At 42.8% G+C, this 20,496-nt stretch overlaps 1 protein-coding gene and 1 pseudogene across 1 annotated transcript in view; one reads left to right on the top strand and one right to left on the bottom strand.

The window, feature by feature from the left end:
• ALX1 (ALX homeobox 1) overlaps positions 1-20,496 on the bottom strand; it is a 76,421-nt gene that overhangs the window by 21,519 nt on the left and 34,406 nt on the right. The gene's annotated exons all lie outside the window — the stretch shown is intronic.
• LOC146855971 (chloride intracellular channel protein 5-like) lies at positions 15,408-18,093 on the top strand (annotated as a pseudogene).

Genomic DNA, 20,496 nt, shown 5'->3' with positions numbered 1-20,496 from the left:
TCAACATCTACATGACTCCTGATAACCTAATCTGTTCATTTAACTTTACATGTTGCAACTATGTGGATGACACAAAAATGATCCTTAAAATAGATGACCCAGAAGACCTCAACATGTGAAGCCTTCATGACTGCGTCTGCACCAAAGAAGTTTGGATCATGAGTAAACACCTAAAGCTCAATACCACAAACACAGAGATCACAAGACCTGTGAAAATAGCACAGACATCAGGCTATGGCTATACAACCGGAGGAACTTGATGCTCTGCCACGCATGTCAAGAGGGTGAGTAACATCAGGATCGATCATAGACTCAGATTTATCCCTGATACCATATATCAACGTGGTCACTATGAGCACTTTCTAAACAATGTAAGCACTGTGAAGCATCTTTCGATATATTGGATTCTAATAAAAACTACCATATTCTTGTACTTGTGCTCTGCAAACTCCATTATCCCAATAGCCCATACTTTGGCACTGCTATTTCATTATCTGCACACTACAATGGATCCAGAACACTAAAGCAAGACTTCTCCTCTGCCTTAACAGCAGAGAACACATGATGCTAATCCTGCAATCACTTTACTGGCAGCTAGACAATCAATTTTCAAAGCGCTATGCAGAGTTTCCCAAGGAAAAGAATCACAAGACCTACCAATAAAATGTAAGCACTACAGACACAACAAGATTCTACACTCTAGGCTAGCACTTAGGATAGTCATACCTCCATAACACAGAAATCGATATGCTGATCTGCTTTCTTGGTCCAGGGCGTCCAACCTGTAGAGCTCTTTGCCAGCTAAGAATCAATGCATTTAGGAACTTATAAAGTTCAGGAAAGAGGTGAAAACCTGGTTGTTCCTGAGATACCAAATTCAACATCTAACGATAGGCAAGACCCAGAACAACACGCATTTAAGTAGAAGTACAGCCCAGAGCTATGAGACAGTCCCAGTCAGCAGACTATGCCAAGAAGACAGAATTGGGGATCCCTCACATGATGAAGATATCTGTCCATATACCTCAGCCGAGCAACAATCCAGACAAAAGGGTAGAATATATTAAATAAGCCATGCCTTTCTCGAATTATGCCTCACCACCCAATATTAGAAGTATCAGCTAACACTCAATGCCTGAAAATCTTCTAACTGACTGGTGAGATGTAGGACACAATAGCCCCTGCTCACAGAGCAATACTATAGTAAGTATTGTCTAACCCACCTCCTACTTCAAACGACACTTGTGGCGCGTTTCATAGACGTGACGGTGTGGAGTGCACTCACCATCACACCCCCAAACTTGATATCAGCAATCGTCAACAACACAAAGGAGAAGATGATTAATCTTAATAATAAGATTAGGGATGCGATGATCAGCATGCCCTAGAATTGGAACGATCACATATAGGATTATCCAGGATTAAGGATCACAATATCATATAACATTGAAACGTCACACAAGGATTATGCTCTTCAAATATCCGGGACGGAATTAAAACCGGTATTAAGGATTGATCCAGTAAACCATATCACAGAAAAGACAGCCCTGAGGAAGAAGTGGGGTACACCCCATCATGACGAAACACTAGTTGGCTAAAAAGAAGATAGAAAATATAGAAAACAAGAAAAGAACAAAAGAAGCTGTTGTACTAAAATTGTGTTTATAATATGATTTACAACTGAGCGTGTGCATAAGGGATTGATGCAGACATATAAAATATGATAACACTGAATTCTGCGGGGAATTGTAAGACATTGATACAAGTAATAATTCAACAGTATTTGGACACGTTTGCTATGGCTGAAAATATCTGCTACACTGCTGGTCACCAGGGACTCTAATATAGTCCACCTTGGAGGTCCAAAACAGTCACATGCTCTTTATAATGTCATTGATATAAAGGCTGAACACACAATGCTTCTTGGCAAATTGCACATCTTTGATGCCCATAATGGCAATCATAAAAAAATAAAAGAAGACTGAAATGCAGTCCTTGCCAGCAAATGTCAGACTCACTTCACTCCTTCTTGACACCTGTTACCTCCCCAGATCAATGAAATCTCAGAGTGGAAAACCTCCTGCCACAGCCAGCATAGTACACTGGATTGAGAACATAAAAATACAAGCAAAATAGAAGGACTACAGAGCTAAACAGAGCTGCCATCATGCAACAAAAATATAAAATGGAGGTCTATCGCTTGCATTGCCTCATCCATTATACCACCAGACATGGTCGTCTCCTAACACGATGATCAAACCTCAGTGATCATCACGTATGACAAAAAAACACTTCCCACATTGCAGGCGCAGCCGGTACAGGTAAGAGCGGTGGGGCAGGGGCGGGGCTGGCAAGGCTGGGCAGGGCAGGTGGGAATTGACATACCACGCGATAGGGAAAATAAAATAAATAATAAAAACTCAGCGATGCGGTGAGAGCAAGGTAAGTGGTGTTATTTATTTATTTTCCCTACCCCGTCGTCTGTCGCCTGCCTGTGCCTGCCACATAGGCTCAAAACAAAGACAACACAATTCCAGCCACACGACATACACAGTGTTCCCTGCTATTCTTGCAGGTAAGTGCATCTGTGCCTCATATAGAAGAGCTATATAAATGCTACAATACAATAATAAAATGTAAGTATTTAATTAGAGTGCGTTTTAATGATGGGGAAATGCGTTAACAGACACATTTTGCCAGCATGCCAAAGGGAAACAGAATATTTCCTCTCTGGGAAGACACCAATAAATGTGTTTAAATTTCCAATCTGGAACTAGCCAGATAAATGTAGTCCAACACCAGCAGGGTTGGGGGAGTTGATTGTGACCTGACTGAACTGAATGGTGGCAGCTGGGCCTGCCTTTGATGTGTGGGGATCACGTTTGGTTCAACATAGATTACAAACCACCCTTGACAATAAGGGCCCTGCCCTGTCAGTTTGGCGCTCACGGGAGTACTTCCACGAGCCGACAGTTTTCGGGGGTTAATAGATGAGATGCTAACCTTTCGCCCCAGAAATGTTATCAAAACTGAGTGCCACGCACGGACCCAGTATTTGTAAGTCAGATTACATTTGACTCAAGGACCCTTCGCCGTTGCCCTTTTCAGAAAGGTCAACGGAGGTTGCTTCCACTATAGAAACATTACACACGCACTGCAGCCGGTGGTGTTTCTGGACTCAGTCACTTGTAAGTGATTCTGAAATAAATTGATGCAACCCAACACGATAAAGAAAAAAAGATCCTGTGATCGCTAAGAACAATTTTGCGTTCACTTGAAAAACATGAAACTTCCCTTCTCCCTCCCTGGCTTCTGCTTCCGATCAAAAGACTTTTTAAAAGCACGAAAAGGCATCTGTAGGTTTTGGGTTTATCGATTATGAGGGGATTTCATTTATTTAAAACATCGGAATTGGCTTCTACGGATTCCTTCGGCTAGGCCTTCAAATGCGCGTCTTTTACTGACTTTTTCAGAGGTTGCCGGTGATTGCGGTTGCTAACAGGACACCCCTCAACCTAATTCAGTGATGAAAAGATCTGCTGCTGGCTATTGTCGCGCGCCAAACGTGCCCCTGGATAATGCTAGGTCATTGCTTCTCATAGCTGAGTGGCTTATCCTTCTGTGCCGCCCGATGAAATAGGGTTTGCTTGCACTTTTGGAGAAAATAGTTTTTCTAAAAAGTAAAAGTTCGAAGTGAAAAGTTATGCATCTTCACAAACTTCAAACGTTTGCCAAAACTTTTGCAAAAGAAGTGTCCAGCAAAATCTTTTGTTTCGAAAAGAATCCTTCAATATTTAGGTTTTTGAGGTGGTTATTGCACTTGCTTGGCACGTTTCCAAAAGAATGACATCTCTTGTAAAAAAAAAAATAAAAAAAAATATTCACTTCATGGCGACTTTATTTTCTGCAGGTTCATTATTGTGCAAACTTGTCCAAAAGGCATTAGCGAAGTTTTCTTGACCACCATTGTAGAAGGCTAGATTTTGTTTCTTTTCAGGCACGGGGAGATTTAGGGCATAATTTATGGGAAAGTCGCGCAGTGCAGCGCAGCAAGTCACCTTGCTGCGCTGCGTGATAGGGAAAGGGCAGGAATGTGCTGTATTTAATGGTAATTTGGCACATTCCTGTCCTTTCCCTTGCGCTGGCAGCCCAGCGCCAATATAGGCACCCGTGCATAACCCCGGGCGGAGACCTCCGCTCCTCCTGCGTAGTGTGCGGAGATTTGCCTTTTCCACGTTCCGTGGAGAAGGCGGAGAAGGCAAATCTCCGCACACTCGCAGCAGAGCGGAGTGGGCCAGCCCCCGCCTCCACCCCCCTTATATTAACAATTAATTGAACATGATTTAAAATGAAATTAAAACCACTTACCTGGCATAGGCATCCCTGGGTTGCCCTCCTCCTCTTCCTCGCCATCCGGGTAATTCTTTGAGAAAACTGTGCATGCGCACGCGCCCAAGCATGTGCATTTCTGGCAAGAAATGCACATGTGCGGGTGCGTGCACATGCGCAATTTTCTCAAAGAATTACCCGGACGTCGAGGAAGAGGAGGAGGGCAGCCCGGGGACGCGGCATGCCAGGTAAGTGGTTTTAATTTCATTTTAAAACAAGTAGAAGTCATTGTTAATATAGGGGGTGTACAGTCGGGTGGCGTGGCATAGCGTAGCGGAGGTCCACGGAGTTCGTTCACAACTCCATGGACCTCCGTGTAGCCCCCCTACGCACACTACGCCCGGGGTTACCAATGCATCATGGTGCAAGATGCCTGCATGCCTGCGTTGCATGCATGATTGTTTTTGTGCAGAAAATGACACCTTCTGGCGCAAAATAATCCTGGGAGGCAAATTCCAATTTCAGTGTGTGTTGAATGCAGCACACATAGAAAGAGGAAGAAACAAGGAGAAATAGAGATATTTCTCCTTGTTAAGCCTCCCCTGGGCAGGTGTAATATTTTGGCACATCAAAATGTGTCAAAATCCAGGATGAGTCAAAATTTATTGGAGTTGCATGGGAACACCCATGGAATGCCTGTCCAGGGCAGTCTAATGCAATGCAGCGATTTGCGCTGTGTTGAATTACTACTGATTTTTAAAACCACTCAAAGCCACGCAAAGTGGCTTTATATGGCTTCAAAAATGTTTCTTAAGGTTTGTGTTGCTTTTGCACCACGTTACGGATCTCGCTGCTTTGTCTTACTCTGCTCCAGGGAGGCATTACATGGACGTTGCGGTGGGCTTTCCCATGCAACACCAATGGATTTTTACGCTGCCCCAGATTTACTTAATCATGTAAACCTGGGGCAGTGCCAAAACCTTACGCCTCCCCAGAGCGGGCATAACGAGAGAAATATTTTTATTTCTCCCCGTTGTTTCCTCTTTCAATGTGTGCTGCATCCTGCAGCGCACATGGAAAGAGGAAAATGCCTCTCAGATTGTTCTTGTGCAGGAAGGTGTCCTGTCCCGCGCAAAAAGAATCCTGGTTTCAATGCAAACACCTTTGCTCCATGGTGTAAGGGTGCCTGCATGGGTGCTAGGCAGCAAATTGTGCCCCAGTGTAGTGGGAAAGGACATCAATGCACCGGAATGACAATATTTCATAAATATGGTGGGTTCATGCCCTTTCACGTTGGTGTAGGGCAGCGCAGCAAGAAGACTTGCAGAACTGTCCTATGCTAATTCCCCATAAATTAGGGCTTCTATCTGGAGATGAAGTTACAAATAAAGGGAGGGTGCAGGGAGTTGTTTGGGGGTCCATCCCACCCAGAGGAATGTGCTTTTCAACATCCACTCAGCCAATTCCATGAGTATGTTCATGCCAGTGAAGCTTCAAAAGATGTTCATATGTACATTAGTTCCTAGGGGCAAAGGTAAAAAGACGTGAATAGATCATCAGAACTGGGGAACCAGGTTTGAGTCCTGACATCGACTCAAGATCCTGTGACTCTGGGTACATCAATTGATCTCCCCATGCCTAAGGAAATCAGACCTTGTGTAATGTAACTTGGGGTCATTGTAAAGTGCTGCAATGCCCCTCGGCCAAGTTAGCGCTATATAATAATGCACTGGTGAAATGTGCCAGCGCCTGTGTACACTTTATGTTACATTAATCATCGAGCACAGCAGGGCCAGGATTCTCGAAACACATCAATGCAATCGTGTCATGCACCCAGAAGGATACCCCCTTTGAGACACGTACGCCCAGAGCATGTTGTCTGCAAGAACACAGAAGGGTCAAACCAATAGTGGCACTGCTTATCTCCCTTGGAGGGAGGGGGGAGGGGGAGGGATAGGGAGGGAGAGAGGAAGTGTGTGTGCGTGGGTGTGGATGTCGTTTTAAAGGAGGGAAACACAGAAGTGCATGTACTGACTATTTAGAGTAGTTGTTCCTGAGCAGAGAAGTGCTTATACTGTCCCCTTAATGTATTGGAGCAGTGCAGCGAAGTGCATGTATTCTCCCTTTCAAATGAAAGAAGTGCAAGTACTCAGTCATTGACGATTTAAATCACAGAGTGTGTGTGTAGAGTAGATCCGGGCGTAGCTGGAGCTCAACGAAGTGCTGAATAGCGGGCAGAGGCCCTGGATAAGTTTCGAGGCGAGTTTTAGGGATGCAGGCTAGACCCCCCCCCCCCCCCGCCCCCTCCCGTGGCGATTGTATGAAGGGCACGGGACGGCCTTAACACAAAGCACATGGCCTCGCACGCATGCCATGATGTGTTATCACCATGACCGGAGCCTTCCCGGCTCTGGGCCCGGCTGCCTACCGAAGAACGATCACTTTATCTGGGGAGCCACTGGGGCGGAGCGGGGGGTCGAAGGGTCACCCCTTCAGACCATTTTATCCTTCATTGTTTTTAACGAGGAGGGACACCGTTGCCTTCTACGACCGCAGTTGGGAAAACGCTGCAACGCGACTCAGACTGATTTTATTCTATAACTCAAAAAAAAAAAAAAAATCCCTATAGGGTATGAGCTACACCGAAGCACGGCACTGACGCGCGGCCTGCTTTAATCGGAATTGCCTTGCAATCCACATACAATTTACGAATTTGAAGTTGCTTCATTCTTCAAGTGACTCCAAACATTTAAACCCGGGGGCCGAGTAGCCAGTTTCTACGAGGTAATGTCGTGTTTTTATTCTCTAGATAAAAGTACGAAATATATAAAATAGCAAGGAATTAGCCTCAAGGAAGTCTCGTCATACTTAGATAAGGCAAATAAAAAAAAATGTATTCATACCTTTTTAGTTTTTAACATATTTATAGATTATAAATAATTAAAACAGAACGAACATTGCAAGAGGAGCTTGAGTGAAACAAAGGCATTCATAAAAGTTTATACAAACTGTCATTATTATATGGTTAAAGGTCATAACAAACGGTGTTTCTTCATCCCACTTAAAACCCTGGTTGTACCTCTAGTTATGAAACTTTCATCCATTTTAGGGAGAAAACAAAGCTTCCAGGGAGGCACTAGCTGGCAACTACTGAGACACCTCTTAAGATGTGTCCCAGGATGAAAAACATTAAACAACATAAAAAAAAAACTTTCGCATTTTACTCACTACAATACATGTATGTATGTATGGCGTACTTCTATAGCGCAGACTGTCACCCGAAGGGTATCCTGGCGCTTCAGACAATTATACCAACACCACACAGAGTAGTTGAAGAGATTTAATCAGACCTAGGAAAGAGAAATGTTTTGAGTTCCCTCTTAAAAGAGAAAAAGTCTCCGGAGCTTCTTAGCGACAAGGGAAGAGTATTCCATTGTTTGGCGGCCACAAATCCAAAAGCTCGCCCACCCATCCGAGCTCTCATTACCTTAGGGGTTACCACAAAATGTGCTGAGAGCGACCGAAGGGAGCGAGTGGGTACATACCACTGGAACAATTCTTGCAACGGAACCGGTCCTTGTCCATGTAATCCTCTGAACACTAAGCAAAGTGCTTTGAAGATAACTCGTTGCGGGACAGGTAGCCAATGAAGATCGGCTAGTGCCCTAGAAGAAGAGTCGGAACGGTGCCGGGACAAGGCCAACTTGGCAGCCATATTCTGCACACGTTGCAATTTAGCCACCAAGTTGGCTGGGGCTCCCAGAAGCAGTGCGTTGCAGTAATCCAACCTACTCAGTATGGTGCAGCGCACTACTTCTGGCCGAACATGGGTCGGCAGCAACGGCAAGATCTTCCACAGCAAACGGAGCAGCATCATACAAGTGGCTACCGTTTTATTTACAAAAAGGTCCAGTTGGAGATTGGGCCCAAGCACTACACCCAGATTCCTGGCAGAGGCTGCTGCCAAAGGAGCATCCAAAAAAGAGGCAGGCCAAAAGTCAGGAGGCAGCGGCCGTGGGACCCGATCCAACGAGCAGTGTAATACCTCTGTTTTTGAGCCGTTGAACTGCAGAGAGTTCTGCCTCAACCATTCCGCAGTTGACGCCATACACTGATGGAAGGTCTCCAAAGGCACCGCATCTTTGCCCTCGATGGAAAAAATGAGCTGTGTATCATCGGCATAGTTAATAACCGAGATGCCGAATGATTTAATCAGACTCACTAGAGGGCAGAGGTAGAGGTTGAACAAAATAGGGCTGATGGCAGACCCTTGCGGAACACCCTGCTTAACTGCTTTGGTCTCCGACTGGAAAGGTGGCAAGGCCACTACCTGCTGCCTATCACCCAGATAGGAAACCAGCCAATCACGGGCCAAGCCCTTCACCCCTACATGCCTCTAATTGTTTCAGATTGCCGTGTTCACTAAAGGGCTTCAATATTTTCAGTTGTTCTTACTCTAGACTTGTGAATAAACACATCATGGCAAGCATCCGTTTTTTCGTCCTTCCTTTAATTTGACATTTCCAGAAATCATTGTTTAAGATTTCATGCTTTACCTTTTATGTAAAGTGTTTAATTGCTCTTGTGGCTGAATGGCATCAATAATGTTGCAGAATGAATGTAAGGCAACATATAGATATTTTTCAACGATCTCATGCAGTGCTTAATTTGTGGAAAAAATAAGTGCTAGAGCTCTTCTCAGGGCGCCACTGCAGCTTGCACCACCCATTACCCCTTCCATCTCCACCAACACAACTAAGGACCATCACACCCCACAAGTGTGACAATTCATTCTATACCAGGCCCCCTAAGGCTTGGGCAGCAGGTATTAGTCATTTTAGTGCATATTGTATTATATTTAAACTACTGTTGTTGTGTTCGTCTCTAATTTAAGCAAACAGCAGACTGTCATAAGTGACAGTGTTGGCAATTAAGTGCTGGTGCTGAGCACCTGAAACCACCGGCTCAAATTAAGCACTGATCTCATGGTGATTCACCCTTTGATCAACACCAACGTTTTTTCTCTCAGTCTACCTCATTTTACCATCTCTCACATTCTATCCAAGGCGTTCCTCTTTGTCCATGTTCCCACTCCTCAGATTCTCCTCCATCGGTTGCACAGTGTTCCATTGTACACCATTATTATGGTTTAAGATTTAACATGAGCATCTGTGATGAAGGGCATGGTGGTGATGAACCAAGACAGTAACTGAGGGCAGACTCGGGATTATATAAATTGTAAGAAAAGTATAAGAACGAAAATGTAATTAAGAGGCTTAAAGTCGACTAGCTTTTCTTTTATTTTGAGTAAGAATGAAGAATATCTTTTACATTTTAACATAAAAATTAGAAATATGGCTTTGCTCCTTTAATATACGTATACCATTCTTACTTTTTTAATTTGTGAAATAAATTCTTTATCGGAACTGTTAAAAGATTCCAACTGATGATAACATTGATTAGTGAACGTATCCACCACCATATCATCAACCATCATATCATCAATAAAGCCAATAAATAAAGCCTGTTTTAAAAAGTACAGAAATGAAAAACTTAGTTAACAGTGCTTCGACGAAAACAAATGTGACACCAGACACAGTTCCATGACAGTGTACTATGAATCATGGCTCTGCAAAATTTAGGCAGCGCTGGGGTATCTCTATTTGCTAGGCTTTAAACATGAGGGCCAGACCCATGACAACATCTTGCACTGACGACCCAAATATTATTTTGCTACACTCAGCTACCAGACTCTTCAGCTTCAAAAATATTTAACAGCATCACCTCAGTCCTCCTGGAACTTTATTGGATCCCTGGTGAAGTTACAATGAACTTCAAACCAGCCTGCATCACCTAGAACTCTCAGCATACCTAGAAATCTTTGTGACTGGTCTATGCACTATCCAGATCAGATGACGTGATAGGTCTCAGAAGCAAAGATTACTTGATGATGGACATTCCCAAGAACAGAACCAAACAAAGCTGAAACCAGTTATTTCTAGCTGAGGAAGCCAGTATTTGGAACAATTTTCTCTCAAGCCTCGACAACAAGTTATTAATGCGAACCTTTGGCAATACCTCCAATGTTTCTCTACCAAAAACACCTAAAATAATGATACTCTTGATGCCCAGTTGTCAATCATTCTACATTGCCACCATGTATTTAATTTTCTCACTGGTTATTGAAAGGATACTTCCCCTACTATGCTATCCATGCATAAGTAAAGTTCTCTGTTACCAGTGGACCGCAGCACAAATAAATACAAGAAAATAAGACATTAACCACTATTGAGATGTATGGAGAGGACACAAAGCTAGAGTATGGTATCGGACTTTGACACAGTCAAACTGAATAACAATGCTGTATATGTGTATATGTATATTCATGCATAATTGCAAGTATCCAGTGGTTAGAACATACTCCATGTTAAGACAAAGCCACTTTAGAATGTATGGATTTACCAGAGACTAAGCTAGAGATACAGGTCAAGGGTAATACTAAAGTATGCTATACACAACAAAGCCACAGTGATTTAAAAAAAATATTCTAATCTGTCACATTTCTGCAATGTATTCATGTAATACCAGCCTGCTCCTAGACAAACACAAAAATGTGACGGGATGTCCTCACATACCACCAGGTGTCATGCTTCATCATAGGACTCCCTACTCTCTTGATGAGGAGCGGGTGTACACCCTGATATTAGGCAGCCACTTGTTACTAAATTCGGTTCCATCAAAAATATCAAAATTTAAAACCAATGTGGCAATAACAGGTTTGGTCTGGAGGCCCGCTCACCTTTTAGGCCCCTTAGCCTCTGGTTCCCTACTGTGGATAAGTTCCCTGGTTATTCTGATTCAACACCAAAGTATAATAGAAATTGCAAACCAGACAGCTGTACACTACCAAAATGATGCTTTTTGATAGGTTGCTACACAGAAGATTCATATCTAGCACATGAGACAAGCCCTGTTACAGTATTAATGTATCACCAATATATCATTAAACCTGCGTTCCTTAACAGCTGCTTGTGAAAATCATAGTGTTCTAATAAAGAACTGTTCTCCTAGCTCACAGAATGTGCCTCCACTGGGATAGATGCTGCTGGAGAAGCTATCTTTAGAATGATAAACTCTTCAATGCACATTTAGCTCAGCATGCTCTATAGGAAAGGCTTTGAATTATACAGCTTATATTCCAGCAACATGGTGTTCTGGAGTGCCTCACTTTTGCAGTGAATTTAGAATGTTAGCATTCCAGGTGTTCATTAGAACACAGTGGTGCGGCTAATGTAGAACACTGGAGAATCAATTGATAGACTGCTGCTGCCACTGGAAATATGTTTCACTCAGGATGACAGACTTGTGCTCTCATATCACTGAAACCAATATTTGAGAATGTATAGAAGATATGTCTATTTTATGTTTCTTGAGTATCAATTAGAAATTTCTATGACAAAATAAAACCGATAATTAAAAAAAGAATTACTGCAGTCTACACCATAGGCAAGGATTTCAATTCTATTTATTCCAGCAATATGGAGTTCAGATGTGTGTCACGTTTATCATGAATATAGAATGTTAGCATCCAGGTTGTTGAGTAGCACTCTGCGGAGAAGCTGCATTAGAACACTGGGGAATCAAATAATAGCCTGCCACTAGGATGTACATGTTTCACTCGGCATGCCAGACTTTGTTTTCTCACAAGGATGACGTCAATGACAATATGTCCTTCTTGACCAGTAACTGTGATCCCATACTTTCCATGAGAACATCACAAGAGGAAACCATTTTTTCTCGAACATTGTTCATCAATTTCCAGCAGAGGATCAACACTTATAACAGGTTTAAGTCGTCTTAGAAATCACCACAATTCCAACAATTAGCATGCACCACCATTAAATGATTTATATATACTGTGACTAAAATGTATTATGACCCTTCCTACATACTACATGTTGTAACCCCCAAAGGCAGGAATTCACTACAATAAAGTTTAATGGATAAAACAGAGACATATCACCAAAAACATCAAAAAGTATGAAAACCTTTCATCTATGTAGTACAATGAAACACATCATCTAAAAATCAATGATGTGGATTTCACCCTACGTTTTAAGAGTCTGATTTACAATTTACAATATTATCAACGGCTTTCCTAGGTAAGTACTGTTGGGCAAGAAGGATTCTCTAACTTTGTCACAGGTCCGGTGACTTCACCCTGTTAAAATTTAACTGGGGGTGCCATTAACTTTGGATATTATTGCTTAATTAGGGTTGTTTATTTTCTTTAAATCCCTTCTTCAAAAATGAAAAATTCTAATTTTGGCAAGATATACACAGAATCTGATCTTCCTTCCATTACTTTTTTTTTATATAATGTTTTTATTTTTTCCACAAGAGGAGCATTATTCGATTACAAACAGTAAAAGAAAAAAACATGAAGATAATTCAGTACATATAATTCATTACAAATGATTCATCATATTGCTCTGGTTTCAAAATTCATTAAATAAAAAAACTTTTCAATAAATTCATTTCATACATCTTACCAAAATTTACACGAAGTATAACATTTTCCCAACGTAAAAGAGGATATACATTTTTAACAGATTATCTATCTGCGGTTTTGTAAAAATGACTAGAGGCTAGTGATTTTTCACTTGCAGCCACCCAACCATAGGGCCCCAGATCTGAGCTCCCCTCTTCCTAGTCTTCTGGCCCTTACGTTGATATAGGTTACTCTCCAGAAGGTATATTGAAAGTAGCCTTGCCAGCCACTGATGATACGTGGGAGGATCTGTGTTAAGTCAGGCTCCAGCAATACAAATTCGGGATACGGCCATGGCCACAAAAAGAAAATATTGAAAATGAGCACCTCCTACGCTGTTATGTACCCCGAAAAGCATAAGGTGGGGAGATAGAACTATCTTTGTTTGCAGGGAGTCCCATTAGAAGCGGATTATCCCTTGCTTGAGAGAGTCTAACGCCAGGGAATTTCGAAACATATGCCCAGGATCTGCCTCCTAGCTGCCATATCGTGGGTAGCTAGGCCCTGCAATCCTTCCCCAGTTCACTATTCTGGCCGGAGTGTAATAAAGACTGTATAATATTTCATATGCTGTGCTTGCTGCTGAGCTGATAGCAAGAGGGAGTGGCCTAATTCCATAGATTCCAAAGAGATGTTGTCTGCAGTATCCAGCCTTCTCTCCCAGTTATCTGATTGCTTTTTGAGGTCATCTGGCATGTGCCCGCTTAAACATTCATACATTTGGCTTATCTTGGCCACAAACTTGCTCCAGTAAGGGCTTCTTCTCAAACCCAGCTATTCCTCCAAAACGTTTTAACAGAAAATCCTTAAACTAACGATACATATTTTTAAACCCTCTTTTCCAAACCAGATTCCATTTGTAACTCTTCAAATAATTTTAACTAATTTAATTTTTTTTAAATCACCAAGCTTCTCAACTCCATACATTTCTCACCTGATGCAATATTAATTATAAAAAATGATTGGCATCAATGGGGATCTCCAAAGAGGAATATAATGGCTGTAATGCCCAATATCAATCTTCTTCTTAACCAGTGCCCAGATCTTATATGCACCTTGAACAGACTTAAATTAAATTTTTTATAATAACTTGGCTCCACCCATTTAAAAAAAGATGCATTGGCCTTCTCCCACATTAACAATTCATAACTGGGGGGCATCTCCTCTGTCGCCTGGGAGTACATTTGTTAAACTACAATTAGTGACAATGTATTGTAGTGCCGATGCCCAATAATAGTACCTAAAGATCGGTACTGCCCAACCACCTCTTGCCCTAGGTAACATCATGAATTTGATGGTCCTCCTAGCTCTAGCATATGACCAAATAAGTCTGCTGGAGATCTCTTCCATCCCTTTAAATCAGAATCACTCAAATTCTAGGGGTATAGCCCTAAAAAATGTAGAAATATAGGCAAAAACAGCAATTTTAATAACATCGCACCGCCCTATTATTGTTAGGTGCATATTATCCAATCGCCTAAAATCACTTTTAATCTTTTTTAGAGCTGGAGCCAGCTTAAATTCGACTATCTGTTCACCTTTAGCTGTGTTATTAACCCCCAGATAGACTGCATGTTCTACTCTGTGATTATCCACCAGCTGGATTCACTGACTAAAAACAAACTGGGTCTTACTCTTTTTCAAATAGTAACCGGATACCCTACCGAAACCTCAAACTCTAATTTTCTATCTCACTGATAGACCCCTTTGGATCAGGTGTCACCATAATGATATCATCAGGATATGCAAGTATCTTTGTATTAATACCATGATACATTATCGGGATTTTTAACTCATTGGCATCTAATCTTCTTATCAGCGGATCGATGTACAGAGCAAACAAGAGAGGTGAGCATGGGCATCTCAGACTTGTCCCTCTCATTATTTGGAAGGCCTATTACTCCCTCCCCATTATGTGCAGTCTTCCTGTTGGGCTCCTATAGATTGCTTGAAAAGCATTGACCAAACCCGGATCAAGTTTGTTCTGCCTAATTACAGCCCATATATAAAACCAGGCCACCAGATCAAAAGCCTTTTCAGCATCTAGCAGTATCAGAACCATGGGATCACATGTTGCGCTGGCCTTATTAACATCTCAACATATACTACAATACTATTCCTTGCAATGTTACTCACTGATTGAAACCAACAACCATGTTGACTTTTAATACATTTTTTCTCATCTCCTACTGTGTTACCTTCCCCCTCTATCCACCCTCCCCCACTCTACAAAACCCAGGTCTCCTACCTTCTGTCCCCTGAAGCCACCCTGGGCACTCCCACCCTCAATTCCGCCAATGCCACTCCATTCTCCTGCCATCTGAAGCAATTAGACCTCTGTTGGTCTGAGTGATGGGTTACGCCACCCCCTTCCCGGCTTCTACACTTACAGTACCCAAAATCCCTCACCCGAAAAAGAGAAACAGGTGCGAGAGTACTGACAACAGAAACATTATCAGATCAGCATCTATACATCACCTCCAAAGTCACCTAAATAAAAGTAGCCATATGATATCAATATAGCGAGATGACCAAAGATGGCAAGGAGTCTCACAGGCTTAAACCTAACGATCTCCACCTTGCAGCTCAGTTTATTAAGGTAAACCCTCTAAATGCTGTTTTAGCTTTCATTTCAGAAGTGAAGACACAAATCTTGTTTTTGAAATTGATCTTCAAATGTGCGGGATTCATCAGATACGCTTCAGCCCCTTTCTTATGACAAGGCTTTATAAGTTGCCCGGATCTCCAACGCCTTCCAACAGCCACGTGGCAGAAGTCTGGCCTGGTAATAAAAAAGGGAGATCTTCAAAATTCCATTTAGAGTCAGGGTGTGCATTCTCAAAAACATCTTGCCTTAACAGAAAATTTCCGAAAAAAACAATAATGGCCGTGGACTTTGTAGTACCATCTCCATGTAGCTGTTCTGTTTTTTTCAGCATGAGTCGAAACCTATTTTTTCCTTTGATTTTCCTGATCTCAGTTCCAAGATTCCAGTTCTGGAAAAAGCACCCGTGGATACTTTTATTACAAAGGATCTGACATTGTTGCCTTCAAGACCCAAAATCCATAGATTATTTTGGTGTTGCTGTTTCTCCAAATCCATTAGTTTCCACTGCATATCCATAATCTGGGATCCCTGAGCTGCAGGTTAACCTTTCAGACCTGGCAGATCTGTTTCCAGCGCAGCGAAGTGGCTTTCTACTGCCATGATCCTTTCTCCAATTTGTGAGCAAGCTTTGGAGATCTTCCTTACGTCTCCCTGCAGTTTCCTTGTTGCCATCCTTGCTTTGTGAATGTCCGAGCTGGTTTCCTCCCAATTGTGCATAATGGATTGATGAGCTAAAGTGATGTTGTTTCACCCAGATTTCCCTGCACTCTTGGTAGTTTTCGTGATTTGTGATGTGCTCTGCTGCAAGTTAGTAAGGTATTCATACATATGTTGGGTTGCAGAGTGATCTCATTTCAGTCCAGGGATAGCCAGATTATTATCCTCCACAATCCTTGTATTCCAGCCATTTGACCTCTTATGACCCCTTGCACCCTCAGGTGCTGCTGAGTCACTTGACTCTTCTGATGAGACATTTGATGTACTAACAGAATCCGCCCAAAATCTTCTTCAATTGAGTTTTCTGGGCCCTCAGTCAATGAAAAGAAGTGCTTCCTGGGCTCAATTAAATCATGGGACACTAGTGGCGGCTCCTACGCTATGGCAGAGGAGCGTCACCCCACTGCTTTTAAGCAGTGCGAAGTAGACACATAAAATGATAATAACTGAGTTATTATCATTTTATGCTTGTGCTGCTTTGCGTGCAGGCGGGCGGGTGGGTGGGGCTGCTCTGTTTTCGGATCAGGGCTGTGGAGGAGTGGTTTTCCCACTCCTAAGTGCACATGACTTTTTGGGTGGCCCGCACTTTCCCTGCTCTCCATGCAGGCTACATTAAAGCCTGCGTGGAGAACATACCCAAACCCCCATTCCCTGGCTGAGCATCGAACCAGGACGCTCAGCTAATCACAACACTGCATTGCAGCATTGTGATTGGTCAGGGGAGCCTGGGTGCTTACCAATCACAACGCTGCATTGCATTGTTGTGATTGGTCAGTGGGGCCTAACTGTGCTTCCTGTTCCTAGAGTTCGATGAGGAGAGCAGGAGCAGAGACGCGGGACCCGGTCGCAAGGCAAGTTTATTTTTTTATATTGAGCCCCGGCGTGACTGTCCCCGTGACCACCTGCCCCCGCCCGTCCCCGCCCTGCCAACCGCAAGCCACGCTGTCCACCACTCTCTGCCACTGTGTTTGCTTTGTGTCTATCCTCGCCATCCTCACCATCTGAGGTGGTTGCTCTAGTATTGCCATGTGTTCAGGTCCCTCCTGGAGCCAATAGCAGATTATCACAAAGAGTCTCCATTGCCATGTTTTCTACAAATGCTAAAGGTGCTACTAGAACCACTCGAAACTGGTTTATTTTCATTATTTTCTAACAGGCCTGTTGCTGTTTTAGAAGCCTGTATACAACTGCTAGAGACAGATGTTATAGTGTCTTCCTCAGCTATCAAGGCAGCGGGAATCAAAATATCAGACAGGAGTACTCCTCCTGTTGAAACCATCTCCTCCCTCTGCAAAGGGAGAGGAGAAGTAGACAAAATAGATCCCTCATACTTAGTCACTCCCATCCTAGGATCATCACACAGTTGATACACCATTGTTTGGCAGTGCAGGCCGGCATTAATGGAGAAAGCATTGGGACCTGCCCCTTCTCGCAGCGGTTCTTCGTGATCCTCTGGCTCAAAGAAATCATCTTTTACGTCACCACCGGTGACTTGAAAAGAAAACCAGATGATGTTCACAATTTGGCACCCACCATTCCTAACCATTAACGGTGAGGTCAAGACTGATATCAACAGAATTAAAGAGTTCCTGGAGGAGACTCTGACACCACCAAAGTACCCTTAACTTGCTGCTAAACATCGATAATCCAACACTGCAGGAATTTATATATTCTCCAAAGGCTCTGCTTACATCAAAAACACAAAGCAGCAGACATTGCCAATTGTAGCAAAAAATACCGCAATTACGAGATCCCAACAGAGATGATGGGGGTATAGCGATACTTAAAGAATGCGTATGTGCTGGACGAATTTACCAACACTTGTGCAGCTGACAAAGAAACAGAGACGGCGTACACAGACGTGGCCAAGAGACTCTCCAACCCCTAACCAGCATAGCAGCACTCACAATTATTAGTGGAAAACAAGAGATCAGTGGCCCATGCCTCCTTTCTGCTTTGAGTCACCTAAACAGAATTAGGACACTCTTTCTGAGTAGCCGTGTGCTATAGAAGTACTCATCATTCTTTCATTTGCTCAGGGACAGTCTCTCCTTCCCCCACCACTGCCGGGCCGATGGCCTCAACGTCACTGGCACTAAACTTTGCTCCGGCCTCTCTAGGGGCAGAGGTGATACACTGGATCTCCATTTTTTAAATAGAGAGCAGACAAACTGGATGCTCCACCGGCAGCTACAAAAGGAGGGCCCCCATCAGACAATAATCGCCTTGGTTAGATGTTTCCAGTAACGCTAACATTGCCTGCATCTATCACAGCTTCTTCAGGTATTGTAACACCTATTGGTAGTTCTGTGCAATTGTTTGCTTGAGTTTCCTGTGTTATTGATATATTTTTTAAAGCACCAGCTGCTTTGAGGAGATCTGTAATTGCTGGCCGGACACCTGCCATGCTGACCATTGAAGTGGCCATATCACCATCCTTCCCTTGCAGCCGGGGTTCAAAATGTGAAGGTGATGGCTTCCACACTGTCTCTCTGCTATGATCCTGTTTCAGCCTGGATGTACGAGCCGCTGCCGGCAGGCTCGCACGGGCCATGACCCCGGCGCGGTCCCACAAGGAGCTAAATATTTTAGAAGGCATACCAGGATTAGGGCAGGTTCACGTCCTTGACTGCTGCACCATGCAAGGCAGACTGCTCTGCACAAACAGCTCACCACACAGAGAATGTGCCACATCAATCTGTGGACAGACAGCGAGGCTAGGCTATCTAACCTCAGCAGGGTTCAAAACCAGTGCAGAGTCTCCCTGCCATAGCCCAAACTCATGCCCAGGTTCGGAAACTCTATCTCACTTTGTATTTCAATCAGCAGGGAGGGAAAGGAGATCTCACTCAACCGCTCATGCGGCTGCCATCTTGATTCAGTACATCGATTTTCCTCCCATTCCTTAATAAAAACAAATGTTCTGCCATAAATCGCAGTCAGTAGACAGACAAGATCAAAAAAATGACATATGTCTGAGTTGTCCACAATTCAGTTAAACTAGATGGGCTAAACAAGCATTTAAATCTTGTAAAAACATTTCATGCAGCAAAAGATCTTTGGCATGTGAAATTGAATAGTTTCAACTAGATATAAATATTTTTTTCCTCTGCAGTTTTAGGTGGACTTCCAACAGCATGACAATAATAGAAGTGCCAGTCTACAAAGCTTTAACTAGACGCCAGTCTAACTTATGACCATGTTGCCATGGGCTCTGGTTCAGGCAAGGGAAATGTGCCACCAAACTCCTGGCTAAGTAGTAAATTTAGCAATATTCAGGTTTCAGAAGCCTGGGCCCCGTGCCACTGCATCGATGCACCACTGATAGCTACCCCCCTGCTTAAGACTGGAAGTCTGACTTGCACCATGTGCACATTGCACATTATTCCAAAGTGAAAGGAACAAAGTGGATACCTACAAGTATGATTTAAATTTGCATTATCAACCTACCACATGCATTATTTTTGCACATTTAAAATTCAACTTAGACTATTTGGCACTTCACAAACTGCTCTACCACAAAACTAATATTGAATTATCATTCCGAAAAATATTGAATCTAGATTATTGACTGCCGCTATATCGTGAAGTTGAGTATATGCTAGTAAGTACAGACTTACTATTCATAACATCACATGTATGCGTGTATATAGATATATATTATTATATATATGTATATATATATATATATATACACATACATATATGTACACAATTTGTACATATACGTATATATATATGTGTGTGTGTATATATGTGTGTGTGTGTGTGTGTGTGTGTGCGTGTGTGTGTGTGCGTGTGTGTGTGTGTGTGTGTGTGTATATATATATAACCTGCTGGGTGTCACAAGTAGGTAGTTATAGTTAGGACCTAGTTTCCATAGGAAGCCTGTTTTTTGTTTTGCTAATCACTTTGGCACTGTTTGATGAATCTTCACGAAATTTTCAAAACTATTTCAACAGTCACTTGAGCTGCTGTCATAAAAAGTTTCAGCGTGATCTGTCGAGCAGGGGCAGAGAAAAAGGGGGGGTCCCCAAAAGTATTTTCCCCATGTTAATCCTCATAGGGTTTTTGAACACGACTACAGCCCGAACCGCTGGACCGAATTACACCAAATTTACATAAAGATATATCTTAGTTTGGTGTAAATCTGTTCAGTAGTTTTGGAGATATTAACCGAAATCCAAATTTGTATATCGTGGGACGCAGATCATCCGTGGATCCAACAGTCCCCATACTATAATCAGATTGGCTGCCAACACTTCAATCAGGAACCCCTAGATATGGGTGT

Source organism: Triturus cristatus, chromosome 4_1, assembly GCF_964204655.1.
Source record: "Triturus cristatus chromosome 4_1, aTriCri1.1, whole genome shotgun sequence".
Taxonomy (NCBI): Eukaryota; Metazoa; Chordata; class Amphibia; order Caudata; family Salamandridae; genus Triturus; species Triturus cristatus.
This window is presented reverse-complemented; position numbering and strand designations above follow the sequence as displayed.